The sequence below is a fragment of the Opisthocomus hoazin genome, chromosome 3, assembly GCF_030867145.1.
Source record: "Opisthocomus hoazin isolate bOpiHoa1 chromosome 3, bOpiHoa1.hap1, whole genome shotgun sequence".
NCBI classification, from domain to species: domain Eukaryota; kingdom Metazoa; phylum Chordata; class Aves; order Opisthocomiformes; family Opisthocomidae; genus Opisthocomus; species Opisthocomus hoazin.
In genome coordinates this window covers 98,409,388-98,421,563 of record NC_134416.1, presented here as the reverse complement: position 1 = coordinate 98,421,563, position 12,176 = coordinate 98,409,388, and the positions used below count along the sequence as shown (strand labels likewise).

Sequence of the window (12,176 nt, the reverse complement as noted above, 5' to 3'; positions counted from 1 at the left end):
AAAACCACCTTTCTAACTCTTTCTGCTGCCCAGTCTAAAATTTTTGCGAAATTTGCTTTCCTACGTCCAAGATGGGTGCTAAAGACTATCATAAATATCTAACAGGTATTCTGCTGCTGTGATAATTCATTCTTCTAAATATTTTCTGCATGTTGATCTCTTTGGCTTCAGACATTTTACTACAACTGATCTGGAAAGATACAACCCAGTCATGGTGGGCTGTGGTTAACATCACATGCTTCAGGAATTTCTTCAGCAAGAACCTCAAAAACAATTTATCTGTCTATCTATTGACAGATACTTCCCTAAACTAAAGCATTGCATTTCAGTAAATTATATATTATAATATTATTCCTGTGCACCTTTTGTTTATTATTCCACAAAATACAAGTATTTCAGATCAGGAAAAAAAAATTCATTATATCCTTCATCAGTTGTTACTTATAAGTCACTACTTATTTAAAGATTTTATTGACAATGTGGATTAAGTTAAGCTTGGATTTAGACAGCTGTGTAATAACTGATCAATAGCTGTTTTGTTGTCTTTCAAATAGGCTTCCCATCTCTTCAATAAGTGTACATACAAATGTTTAAAATGTGAATAACAGATTAATTTAGTGTTTTCAATATGTGGTAAGGTATATATGCTTGCTAAACCCACTAATATAAAACATGTGCAATAATTATAAGCATTATAAACTAAATCTGATATCTCTCATACAGACTGATTTTTCCAAATAAGAACAAGATGCACATACATTTAGGACAAACAGCTTAGTTCTGGAAGATGCATTTAAAAAAACAAAACAACAGAGTAGCCATAAAATAATAGAAATTAACTAGCAATAGTAAAATTTGAGTTTGATGGGCCTTTGTCCATTTATAAAGAAATTTTACTATAGATGTCTGTTTACTATCCTGTCATAATAAATGCTAAATGTTTATTGCTTTTTTACTAAAGTTATATGTTACAAAAAGGTCAAAGTCCAGCTTTAGAAAAATATTAATCAACTGAAAAAATGTGCTTAATTTTGGTTGATATAACCTATGACATGCTACTGTATGAAACATCAGGAGGGAGGTTATTACAGCAGACAGGACAGAGGGTAACAGTGTGTAATGTGAATGTTCTCTGTGTTCAGTAGCAAGCTGTAATGAAAGCCAGCAGAATTTTACTTGTAGTTGAGATTCCAGAAATTCTGGTACCATAGCATCTTTCTTACAGTAAGCTATGGTGCACAGTGTAAAAGCAGAAGGAGATGATTCCAGCTTTTTTACTCCTTTTGAAAGATCTCAGGTCTGCAAGCATAATTTTACAGTGCACTGAGAGGCACTAACTATGCTTAACACATATTGAGACATTGTCCTCACTCAGGAAGGAGGGAAGGTGGCATCCTTCATCTTCACTGTTCATTGTAACCACTTTGTAAGTACAAGACGGGTGAAATAAAGGAGAGGAAAGCTGAAGCTAGGACAGTAGATGCATCCTTACAGCCTGCAAAGGTAATCTCTTGTATTTTTAGATGTGACTGAATCAAGACTAGCAATTCAGGATGTAGAAAAGCATGCCGAATCTTCTGAAACAGAAATTACGCAAGCAAATATTCCATATTATCTACTGAATCATTTATCTAAACAGCTTTACACATACACACAAAGAGAAAATAAAAAGAGGAAACAGATTTACAACAGAGAACTTTATTCTTCTTAACCAAATTATTGAACATCATCGTGTAGCTGCTCTTTGTTATTAATAATCATTTTCAACCTGTAAAGTGTCAAGCATAACCCTTCCTGTTAGCGCAGAAATTTTAGTTGTAAAATACTTATCAGCAGCATATGTCTAACAGCAGCAATTGACTAGACTGTGAACCACATAAGCATTCTCTAATGAGCTTAGTTATCTCAAATTAAACAATTCATCTTATTACCACTCTTAGTTATTCAAAATCTTTACAATTTATTCATTCATTAAAAAAAGAAATTAAACCCTGCTACGTGCAAGAAATAAAACTTTCAAGTGTGAGGTTTAAAGTAATAGAAAAGACCAAGCTGGGTGCTTAGCCTAAGCTACATTTGGTGCCAAAAACTTTCAACTACTAGAAATTGTTTTCAAATAAGAAGACACATTCGTGTTCAGAATTACTCTGCTCACTTTATTCATAGAAGTGCTTATATAAGTACTGTGTGTATTTGTATGCATGCATATGTCTTCATTATAGCTGTCTTTCAGAAAACTAAATGAGGAATAAGCCACCAATTCTTCAGACATTTAAAGACACATAGTATTACCTTTGTGAAAAAACATCCATTAGATATAAAAATGTTCTTTAGAGACATACTCCTTTCCTGCTAGCTTGTAATAAGGTATTAGGAAAGTCATGCCTGCAAACAAATCATATAGCAGAATAAGCCCAGCCTTATAGCAGACAGGTGCTGCTGCCATCTTAAATTTTACACTTCAGCAATTAATTACCCTCAGTTGTGCCAGACCACCACGCAGAGGTTGCCAAACAAAGCTTTGTCTAACATATTTCCTGTAGACGACAACAGATTCCAGATGACAACTCCATTCTGTTACCTGCTGTCCAGTTATCCGAACCAGTTTATGTGCCGTTTTCTGTTCAGCGCTCTACTACTTCTGCTCTTCTGCAAGATAAAACAACTTTGTCAATGCACATACCAACCCCACCACTAAATCTGTATGCTATCTTGTCTTCTGTGATTAAAAATATGACTGATTAGAATTATCCAGACTCAACTGTGCCTGCTTCAACAAGCCATTATTTCACATTCCTTTCAAAATTTTTTAATTCCTATTACGCATCTGGAACATAATTGCTGTATGCCCTTTCATGCAGATCAGAACTACTTTTGACTTTTTGTTGAAAGGTTATCATGCAGAATAAGCCAAGAAAGCTCTTTTCTGTGGGCACAAAAACCCTCTGAGCTGTTGGATTTGCATAACTACATAAAAATTTACATAACAATTTTTGCACTTTTAAGTGTCCCATATTACTGTATATCTCAACAAAAATAAAAATCCCATATTTATATTCAAGGTGTTTGCTACATATATAAAAAGCCAGTCAAAACGCACATTGCCAGCTGGTAAAGGACTATGTGCAAAACAGCTTCTAAAAGAGAAAATCCGTGAAAAGCTAGTGGTAGAGCCTCAGAAGATGATTCTTTTTCCCCCTTTTAAGGGGGTAACTAAGAGAAGAAAAAATCTGAACCTTGAAGTTATTTGATCCAGTGATTGAAACTGGATTCTAACTTCCTTAAAAATTAGTGTCTTATACAAAGAGTTCAGACTGTTCTAGTGAACATACAAAAAGCACTTTAGGAAAGTATAAAAACAGATCATGTTCTGCAGTCCTCAGTTCTTTCCTGATGTGTTTAAACTTCTTAACCAAATTTCTTGGTCATTTCGTAGGACCTACATAATTAAAAGCCCAGACCAAGGAACAGACAAAACTGCTAAGTCTTCTTCTCTCAAGTCTGTCTGAGCAGGAATTTTAATTCTCAAATCTGAGAAAAATCCATCTCAAAGCAAGATTTCATGAACCACAAAAACAAGGAATTAATATTATCAGTATCAGATTCTAGATCTGAGTAACCAGCATTTTCAAGGTTAGGTAATTATTGTAAAACTATTCCATCAGACAGAAAGATGTTGAAAAACTGTGGTTTTGATAAATATAACTTTTCAGAAATGAAATTTCAGATACTAAAATTAATTTGTTGTTTTAGACTGACAGAATTCTGCAAGTTTTTGTGAATCATTATTGGACACTGAAGATTCACATAGCACTTTTTCCAGTTGAAGTCATCTTGGCAACTTGAATTGCTGAAATACATAAAGAAGGTGTTCTTAGCTTCCAATCCTGAATACAAGCTACAAAGTAATAGACGTTCTTGATTTTTCTAAAAAATAGTTTATCTAGTATGTCTGCCTCACATGCTGCTAGGTTTGTACTGCAAACAGTAGTAACTATCATTTCAACATGGAAATGTATCAAAAAGAAGAGAAGTTATAAACATGTTTTGAGGGGAGGCAAGGGAAGAGATGATGTTGATGAAAGAGATCAATGTTCTTATTCAGAGCAATACTGAAGGCAGGTCCCAAACTACAAAGAAAGTAGCATAGATGCTCACACTGAAATACATCAAGAGTTTTAATCAGTGTTTGAACAACATAACATTATGCTATAGTACCTGTTATTTGTATTGATAACAAATAACTGCTGACCTCTCCTCTTTTTTCCGCCTCCACGCTATTTGTAAATACTGCAGCAGAAGTACTTTACCAAGTATCTGATGTTTTGGGGCCATACATTTGCTAAAGCTGATAATCTGATGAGTGTTTTCACCCAAGAGAGCCTCCTTGGTAATCTTCATTTAATTAGGATTAGTTTTTACTGAAATTACCTAGTTTGGGCATAATCTTAAAGATCCTCATAAAAAACTTCCCAGCACAGCCCACTGAGAAGAATAGACATCACGGCAGGTCGCAGGAGACCTGCTTACATCTTATCTTACAAATACATTCATCCTTGAATCTAAGTCATCAAAACTGAAGTTTGAATAATGAAGGCAGTCACAATGAGACATCTAGACTGTTTCCTACAGAAGGTGATCTAAGGCAAATGGAACTGCAACTTACAATCAAAGTAGACCTGCTGGGCTTGGCAGACATCTCCCTCCTAGACCTTTCCATGTTGTGAGTGATACATGGGTTTTACTGAATAATTCAAACCTGATTCTTCAATTTGATCAATTGTTCAGAGTTTATTGATCCAGAAACTGAAACGGTACCAAGACTTGTCTAGTGCAGCCTTCACCCCCAAAAAATTGCATCTTGAAACCTTTCCAAGAAACAATATTAAATATACAAATAAAACAAAAGAATGTAATAGATTTGAAAATGCTTATGAAAAAGTATTTCAAGTAGTTTCTATTGGTGACAGATCAAACAGAATTCTTTTAACACAACAATTTACAGTCTTGAACAGGAATGTGAGTATGGAATCCCTGTTCTGCATAACACCATTGAGAGATAAAACATGACCACAGTCTTAAAGATTTTGAACACTTTCAACAAAAATGAAGGCAAACAAACTGCTATGGTGCTATTAAATGCTTTTATGTTTTCATTTTCTTTCCCTTCCTTGAGCCCCAGCTGCTGTACATTCAATTGTTCTAAGGTAAGAATCACCAAGTCAAGCTCAGGCTTCCAGTGTCCTTTCAAATTTTTCTTTGGAATATATTTCTCTCTATCCTACTTTCTGAAGTATGAATTGACTTCAGGTCAACCACTGTGTCACCCAAGACAGCAGAAGTCTTTGTATGTGATCTGGCTTTGACTTAAAAATTTCAGCCTTTACTCACAGTTTTCCTTCTGATGGAGGAATAGCATAATTACAGTTTGTCTATTTAAGAAAGACTTTGTCCTCTTTTGGCTATGAACAGGGGTAATGCGGCATAGTTTGCTTTTGAGTGTTACTAATATCTGAAGTGTAGTTAATCATCTTACTTCTGTAGTCTGAATAACTCCCTGAAAAACTGGTGTATAGTGTCATGTCATGTAAACTCCAAGACTGAATATTTTTAGAGTATTTTTCTCTTATCCTTTCCTCATTATCACAGCAGATAATACACAGGTAAAGAGTGGAGATCGGGTGGAAACAAGATCAACACTCATTACTGGGAGACAACTTTGCCCCATACACATTCCCAAGGAAATAAAATTTCAGAAGGAAAAGGAATGGAAATAAAATTAAGGAAACTGAAACCTGACTAAAATACACAGTTCAGTTCACTGGCAAACAGAAAACACAAAATGAAGTTTGAAGAATTATGTCTTACAAACAAGTTTTTGAAACCTCTCTCTACTCTGTGGAGAGAAGATGTGTAACCAAAGAAACAAGCAAGTTCGGAGTTTTACGAGGTCTGTCACTGTGAGCTGCAGTAACTGCACTGCAGCCAACAGCACTGCCTGCTGGTATTGCAGCCAGTCTGACCCACTACAGCTTTACTAGACCTGAGGGAAAAGGAGGCCAGGAGGGAAAAAAATTAGAGTTTTGTCTTAGATATCACTCCCCAGAGGTTTGAAAAAGTGCAGATACCTTATTTTTTCATGACTTGGCATTAACAATGAACACTCATTCACCTGTCAGACACTTACTCTGTTTTCAAATTAGTGCATCTTTGATCATTTCTCCAAGGCCTTAAATTTACAGGCTGAGCTGGGCAAACGTGGTTCTCCTTTATGTATTTCCCCCCCCTCAATGTGAACCAGGAGTGCCAAGCATACGCAAATAAAACCAGTGCAGGTCAGTTGAAACTGTATTAACTCTGAAATGCCTTGTATCCTAAAGGTAAACTTTGCTTTCCATAAAGACCATATACTTCTGAAATTAAGTTTCGTTTGCTGAAACATTTTTTAACATCAGAACTTTTGTCAACTTTTGAAAAATATTTCAAGTAATTTTGATTTTTTTTTCTCATTCAGTATAAAAGGATTGAAGTTTATGCTTAACATATTCAGAGAAAGATCCACTGTTCAATACTTTAGCTATGTAGTAACAGCCAGTGGCTATCTAGGAATGCAAGAACCATCCATTACTTAATACACAAGCATGACTACGTAGTAGCTCTCAAAAGTGGCTAAAAAACCTGAAGATTAACTAAAATTGGCCAAACTTGTCAAGGTCAAAAAAATAAAAACATTCTTCAGATAAGTGAGCAGTAAGGAGAAGCACGGGTAAGACATAAGCCCATCACTAAACAGGGCAGGGAAGCTAGTCACTAGTAATGCTGACAAGCCAGAAGTTCCCAATATCGTATTTGCCTCTGTCTTTACTGGCACAGCTGGACCCCAGAGCACAAGATCAAATAGCTATGACAGTGCACCTGTCAACCCACCAGTAGTCGAAGAAGAGCTGGTCTGCAGGTTCTTGCAAGATCTCAGCCCACGTAATTCTATGGGCCCAGTGGTGAATCCACCCCAGGGTGTTAGAAGTGGCTGACATTGCTGCAGGGCCACCATCTATAATATTTGAAAAGTGCTGCAGACTGAGGAACGTCTCTGATGCCTGGAAGATGGCAAATATCAAATCCTGCACCTGGCTGGGAATTACCAAATACCTCAGTGCAGGCCTCAGTCCAAGTGGCTGAGGAGCAGTCTGGCTGAGAGAGACCTGGGGGTCCTGGTGGACAAAAAGATGAATATAAATTAGCAGCATGCTGCTACAGCAAAGAAGGATCCTGGACTGCATCCACAGGAGCATTACTAGCAGAGATAAAGATGTGATCATCCCACTCTACTCAGTGATTTTTCAGACTGCACCTGGAGTACTGTGTCCAGTTCTGGTCCCCACATTTCAAGAAAGATGTCGACAGACTGGAGCAGCTCCGAAGGAGGGCTGCACAGATGGTCAATGGGCTAGAGAACTTGCCCTGTGAGGAAAGACAGAAGGAGTTAAGCCTTTTCTCCCTGGAGAAGAGAAGGCTCGGAGGGGGCCCTGTCACAGTATTCCAGTACTTAAAGGACAGCTACGAAGAGGACAGAGACTGTCTTTTCACAAGGAGCCACATGGTGAAGACAAGCGGTTACAGGTACAACATGCAGAAGGAGAGGCTTCATTTCGCCATCATTAAAGTTTTTTACAGTAAGAACAATCATTTGCTGGAACAACCTCCCCAGGGGGATGGTAGAGCCTCCATCACTGGAGGTTTTCAAGATGCAATTGGACAGCGTGCTGGATAATCTCATCTAGGCTTCCTTTCCCACAGAATGTTGGGCCAGATGATTGTTTGATCCTTCCAGCCTGGGCTATTCTATGACATCTGGAATTATTCTCAACAAGAAAATGATTGGGCCCTGCTGTTATTGCATGATTCTTGCATTAACAAGTGCCTGAATCACTGTGAATCATTAAGAGGCTTTACAGACTTATTAAAAGGTAAATGTATATGAGTTTTTCCACAGTTTCTCAGATGTTTCATAATGTACTTTAATGACATAGTTACTATAGCTATTTATAGGACCAGTAGGACAATAGAAGCTTGAAAGCAAAATTGTACAATTGAATCTGCAGCTATTTCTACAGTAAAATACTTATAAAAATCAGTGGTATGTAGAGTGTTATGAGTGAATAATAACTCCAGCACACATAGACAATATTAACTCCATCTTAGTCTGCTGCCTCATTGACACAATAAGACACAAAAAAATTCAACAACTACCTCTGTTTCAACCTGTTTAGAAGTCAGTAATGCACAGAATATTGTGCAGTGGAGTCACCATTAGCAGGGGACACTTTTCAATGAAGCCCTTCACTTTTCAAATCTGTTTTGCTATTCTTGGCCTTAGCTCCCATTTGCCACACTGGTTAGACTGCCACCAGCCCCACTCACACCACTCATACAAGAACAGACATGACTACCAGTGGCTCCATCCTTAAGCATACATTTTGTTTCTATAATGAAAACAATTTCAGATTATTTTGATACTGGTGCAGTAGTGGGGTACACCATGTCACGCCAGATGGTTTAATCCTCTACCAGATACTGAAGAAATTTCTAGATCTTTCTCCAGTTGAAATTCAGGGCTACTCTGTGCCCCTGTCACTGTCATGTACCAAAGGGACCTATCCTTTCTTTCTCTTTCCATAAAGCTTCAGACCTGTGAGTCTTTTAGGGCTATTTCACATTCAGCTCCAGTTCTAATGTGGGATGTGGGTTCAGTGTCAAGCTAGCAGTGCTATGGATCTTTCAGTGTATATCAATTTAAATCTTCCAGGTATACATATCCTCAGCAGGCGAAGTCAATTAATCAGATCAGGAGATAAGAGAGCCTACAATATATATGTAAAAAGACTTAATTACCATTGCAAAAGAAGGCTCAGAAGGCTGCCTCTAGATAGCCTTACTGCAGCAGCAGTATTTGCAAGGAAGAAGAAACAGTTTATATAAAGTCTCTATTGGCACAAAAATAAGCTGGCAATTAAAATATACAGGCTGCTAAACAATGAACTTTTCTAAACATCTGGGAATTAAAAAAGGAGAGTTCATACCTACAGTCACTAAAAAGGGGATAAGAAAATGGACTGATAACCTGAACAGTTTGTTACAAGCATATATCTATGTTCCCTGCTTGCCAAAACAGGTTCATGCCCAAAATTTTAGCAGATTGGAGTTAATCCATAACAATTTTTTTAGTTTAATACTAAGAGATAGTAAGCTTGGTATTTCTGTATTTCATTTTAAAATGAGGTCCAAAAGACAGTCACAACCTGAGCTCAGATAACAAACACTGAAAGAGTAGGTGCTAGGGTAGAATGAACAGCAGGTGACCATGGAGTGGGTGATTCTTCATTTGCGTGTGAAACGTGAAAGATGTATAAAAGTAAACAGATTTAAATTATTTATCCTAACCAGTACTAGAAATAGCAAGTAACTTTGAAAGACATATTGAGTATGACAAGAAAAATACGGTATTTTTTCACAACATACAGACTGATGTGTTTCAGAGGACAGAACTCTGAAAGCTGTAAGAGGTAGAGGGTTGTGCAGGAGGACACAAGTCCCCAGAGATTAGAGGCACTATTTCTGACAGGGTTACCTACCAAATGGGTCTGGAAAAAGGGAAAAGGAATACATAAAGTCTTCAAGAGAGCCTGGCTTTACTCATACTCTTATAATACAAAAGCTATATTCGAAGACCTTTTGCATATTTAAGTCATCATGGCAGAAATACCTTGTCTAATATTTGTTTCTCTTCACAGTAAATCCTATGCTGAAATCACAAGGACAAAAGAAAAACATCTCTATGAATTTCATACTGTCCAGATAAAGAACAATCTTTGAAAAAGGTTTTGAAGAAACGGCATAGACTGGAAGATTCCACGCAGTACCAGCGTCTGGTACCAAGCACAAGTACTTCAGTCTTTGTGCATATCCAGTTTGTCGTTCTGCTCTGGGTTTCCACACTCTAATGATCATAGTAGACTGTTCTTGGGCCCCATAATTAAATAAAAGCTATCCCCAAAGACATAAGGAAAGGATCTGCCCTTCAAAGCTGTTGGCATCAAGTACTACGCAGAGAGTCGAGTAATTTTTTGGTTTGTTTTGGCATGTTTTGTTTGTTTGGGGGCTTCTGTGGGTTTTTTGTTGGGTTGCTTTGGTGGTTGTTTTGTTTTTTAAGATGCTAGTGGCATAAGCATCTCATCACCCATCCTAGGGAAAACAAGTAATTCTTTTTTTGTTCTGGTTAGATGCATGATAACACTTTTCCTAGTCTATTCATCAACATTAGTTGATACAGGTTTTCTCATTTTAAGACTAGATTTACTCCACTGAAATATGATAACTTTTTAATTGATTTGACTAAGCTCAAAAATCCCTTCAATTTCAACACAACATCAGCATGCCACTTATTATGTTGAACTATTTTTGTAAAATGAGAGATAAGTGATTTTAGAGGAAGCTCCATAGGATACAAGATTTACTAATGCATTTGTCAGTGCTTCCTTCTCCACCATCTTACCCGAGAGACCTCTTTTCTCCTTGTACAGTAAAATGGATAATTCTTAAATGGTAGTTTACTTTGACCTTCCTTGATACTATAGAAAAGATAACAGCAATTTCTCTGAGGTTCCCTAGTTTAGAAACTATGCTTTCCCTTCAGTCCTTTGTGCCTAACTTCTTTTAAGCTCACTGATTTTTTTTTTTTTTAGATATTAGCCTAAGGATGATATGTCTGCCTCCTGAGAGATGTGGTAAAGGAGGTTTGGCAAGAAAGTTTCAAATTGTTTAAGGCTTCAAAGACTGAATATCATGTTTTGATTACACAGAAGTTGAGTGGCAGTAGCAGTCCACCTGCTTTTCTCCAAAGCCTGTCTAGCTCATTCCAAACAGCATAATTTCATCCAAAACTCTGAACCATGAAACAAAATTCTCTGCACTTAGTACTCTTCTATCAGCAGTTCTTCACAACATAGGTGAAGATTCTTTTAGGATTACACTTGCTCCTTGATTCATGTTAGAACGGAAATGAGTAACACCTCGGTGACTGAGAACTGAAGAAAAATGAGAAACCTGGAATGAGAGAGTTCCCCTTTTCCACGGCCTCCTCTCCCAAATGCAAGAAGTCGATTCCAAATATGTTGAGAGTTTTAAGTGCTCAGACCAACAGCATTTGTAACCGTTCCCAAATTTGCCACCGTTTTATGTCTGTCGTTAAAATGTGCCCTGCTCAGTATCTTAAAAGCATAAAATAGACCTCGTAGACTGCTTCCAGACCATGCTTAATGCTTATTCTGGGGAGAGAGGAAAACAGCATATAACAGAATCTGTAGCACTTCTGCAGGTTCTGTTGAATGTCTCCAGGAAAAGTCTACACATGCACTATAAACTTCTTCACTGTAGAAAACAGCAGAGGATTGAGAGAATAGTTTCAAGTACTACCATAAAAGCCTAGGTCTTCAAGTCGGTATGTTCTCCTTATTCTGCAAAACAGAGTCTCATTTGGCATTATCCTTTCTCCTGTCTGGGACGATAAATTATAATCTCATATTTATATTACAGAAAAAGTAAAAACATTTTAAATTCCAGAAACAACTGAAAACAGGACAATATAATAAAATTTGCTTGGTGGCATTACCAATTAAAGCTGCTAGAAGCTTACTGTCCTGAAACTTCCAAGCACAGTAGCAATCACAGTATTTTGCCCTTAATGACTTCCACTCTGTTTGAAATGGCAACACTGCCCACATTGTACCATCAAGGGAACTGAATCAGTTCAGGTAATTCATCCCAAGTCACATCAGATGTTTAACAAAGGCCAGATAAGAGGAAAACAAATCCAATTTCTGATCCTCACAAAGTTTTAATTCTCCAAACAAATTTGAAACCCTCAGTCTATGCACTGATCATTTCCCACTTGTTTTGATACAGCCAGTTCTAGAAGACAGCTACAACAGAGCTACAGTGTGCAACAATGGAGAATAAAATGCTTTTAAAATATTTAATAAATAAAAGCAAGAAGTAATAATGAAAGCTGGACAATAACCTTTCTACCCATGCTGGCTGGAAGTACCATATCAAAATTGGTAACTGTATCTGGAAAAAATCTCAACTTTAGTGCATCCGCAATCATATGACTAATTTAG

General features: G+C 37.1%; 1 long non-coding RNA gene across 1 annotated transcript in view; it reads right to left on the bottom strand.

The window, feature by feature from the left end:
• Positions 1-1,733: 1,733 nt before the first annotated feature.
• The window catches only part of LOC142360768 (uncharacterized), a 45,575-nt gene continuing 35,132 nt past the window's right edge, over positions 1,734-12,176 (bottom strand). Inside the window, exon 5 of the long non-coding RNA XR_012763345.1 lies at positions 1,734-2,649. This is a non-coding gene — a long non-coding RNA (uncharacterized LOC142360768). The remainder of the gene's footprint in view (positions 2,650-12,176) is intronic.